This window comes from Carlito syrichta, unplaced genomic scaffold, assembly GCF_000164805.1.
Source record: "Carlito syrichta isolate Samal-C Ts95f unplaced genomic scaffold, Tarsius_syrichta-2.0.1 Scaffold306677, whole genome shotgun sequence".
Taxonomy (NCBI): domain Eukaryota; kingdom Metazoa; phylum Chordata; class Mammalia; order Primates; family Tarsiidae; genus Carlito; species Carlito syrichta.
Window position 1 is genome coordinate 823,038 of NW_007250773.1, and position 2,571 is coordinate 825,608.

The window sequence follows — 2,571 nt, forward strand, 5'->3', positions numbered from 1 at the left end:
TGTTTTAAAATTTTCTATATAGTTCTTGTAAATTTCTAATCAAACTCATTCCTAAGTATTTAACTTTTTTTTGCTATCGTAAATGGGGTTTTATCTTTCTTTGTATTTTTAAACTTTTTAAAAATTAATACAAAGGAAAATAATTAATGTTTGTATATTAATTTCATAACCAGTCACATTTCTGAGTTTTCTTTTAGTTGCAATTTTGTTTTTCCCTTTAAGTTGAAGCAGCTGATAGATAATCTACAAATGATAGTGTTTATTCTTTTGCTGTTTTATTTTATTAATTTTTAAATTTATTTTTATTTTTATTTGAGATAAGATCTTGCTCTGTTGCCTGGTTGGACTTGAACTCCAGGGATCAAGCAATCCTCACGCCTTAGCCTCCCAAAGTGCTGGGATTACAGGTGTGAGCTACCATGCCCGGTCCTCCTTTGCTAATTTCTTTGATTACCAATTTCATTGGCTACTATCTTTTCCAGAACAATGTTAGATAATAATAGTGAGCTAACACATTTAGATTTGTGTAATCAAAAAGGTTATAAAATATACTTCCTTAAAACTGCCACAGAGAATATGTTTTTAGAGAGAAAATGAAGTAAAAAATTCTGTCTGAAAGGGTGTCTTTTTTTTTTTTTTTTGAATGAGAATGTTCTTATTGGTAGTTTATTCCTCAATTATTTGAAATTTTCCACTGGAAGTCAAAAAATTTGTGAACGTGCAATTAACAATGAGTCATTAACAAGAGCAAAGCAAGACATCAAATGAGAATTCTGAAGTTATAGTCTCACTTCCAGGGTCGTTTAGGATATGCATCTCTTTTTAACTTTGGGTTGAAATATCTGTAAGACTGTGATTGGGAGCCTCCAAATAGGGCTATGCGATAGTCATGTTTCCTTCTTCTAGGCCTTGTGCCATCCACAAATTCTTCTCTATCTTCTGGTGACAGTAGGTGGTACCTCATTCCACTTATCACCATCTTAAGGCATTCAGGATTGTCTTGAATAAGTGGTTCAGCTTGTACCGTTTTACTTAAGAAATCCTTTGATATAAGAGGAAACCTGACTTTAGCAAGGATATCAACCATAAATGGCTGGTGATCAGGTTCATCGTATTTCAACGACCTGACTGCAGCATCCTAAACCTGATCCTCTGCTCTCACAGTCAGAGTGTCCTGGTTGAGAAGATGTGTTACTCGCTTGACATCAAGTTGTAGAAATTCATCAGTTTTATAAACTTCAGTAAAATGCTGATGAATAAAGTCATCTGCAGTCGCTTTCAATTCAGGACCGTCCAGACATTCTGCTAGTACACTTAAACCAAGACAATTTGAAGCCTCAACTTGCTCTTTCAAAAAAAATCAACACACATTTTCTTCACAGGTTCAAGCTCATACTGGTTTGCGGCCTCTAACAAAGACTGAACGTTGTTGCTATTCACGGAAATTCTAGCAGTATTTGCAAATTCCACAAGTTGTTCGATAATGTCAGGCTCCGCATCTTTGAGTTCTACTTCAAATGGCTTTGATTCAAGCATGTTAGTCGTGAACATCAAGTTAAAAAAAATGACTGGCTGCAGCAAGAACAACACGATGAGCAGGTATTTTCCTTTCCTGGACCACGAGGATCACATCACACAATGTTTTCTGCCTCCGCATGTTATTCATGACACCCAGGAAACCCGCCAGCCATTTCGCTTCCTCTCGAGCAGCGAGTTTCTTCTCGGTCTTCTTCTTGCTGCTCTTCTCCACCCCGGAGGCTGCCATCCTCCCTCGGCTCCGTTCACGCCCGGGGCTGGCGGGGCCGGGCGAGGGTCGCACTCTCCGGGCACACGGGGGCCTCTGCAGGCCAGACACGGCGGGCGGACGGCGACTCGGCCAGGTTGGAAGGTTGAGGCCTGGCGGCTCCCTCAGGAATTCCCGGGAAGGCTGCCTGAAAGGGTGTCTTATGTTTGAGTCTTTCAGATATTTGTTCAAACGTCCCTTTGCCGTGACACCTTTCCTGTCCACCTATTTAACATTGCACCTCCCTCCCTCTCCTGCCTCACTTTTCTCCACAGCATTTATGTCATTTCACAAATGGTGTATCTCACATATTTATTTTTAGGTCTATTTCCCTCCACTGGAATGTAAGCTCATTAGAGCAGAAACGTGTACCCTTTTTTGGTCTTGCTATATCTCCAGCACCTAGAACAGTACCTAGCACATACAAAATGCTCAAATACTTGATGGGTGGAATTTCCTAAGAAAAGTCAGGGAAAGTGCTCTAAGAGTTATTTGCTTGGCTCTCGTTGAATGTCAGTATAGAATACGAATTAATTACCTGCAGAACCACTTGGTGAGTTTTAAAAAAATTTTTATTGAGTCTGAGTCTCACTCTGTCACCCAGGCTGGAGTGCAGTAGCACGCTCATGGCCACCACAGCCTCAACTTGCTGGGCTTGGGAGATCCTTCTGCTGGAACTACAGGTGTGTACCACCACACCTGGCTAATTTTGAAAATTTATTGTAGATACCAGGTCTCGCCAAATTGCCCAGGCTGATCTCAAACCCCTGGGCTTGGGCAAGCCTCTC

The 2,571-nt window shown here is 40.7% G+C and overlaps 1 pseudogene; it reads right to left on the bottom strand.

The window, feature by feature from the left end:
* Window positions 1–787: 787 nt before the first annotated feature.
* On the bottom strand, window positions 788–1,765 carry LOC103265568 (annotated as a pseudogene).
* Window positions 1,766–2,571: the final 806 nt, after the last annotated feature.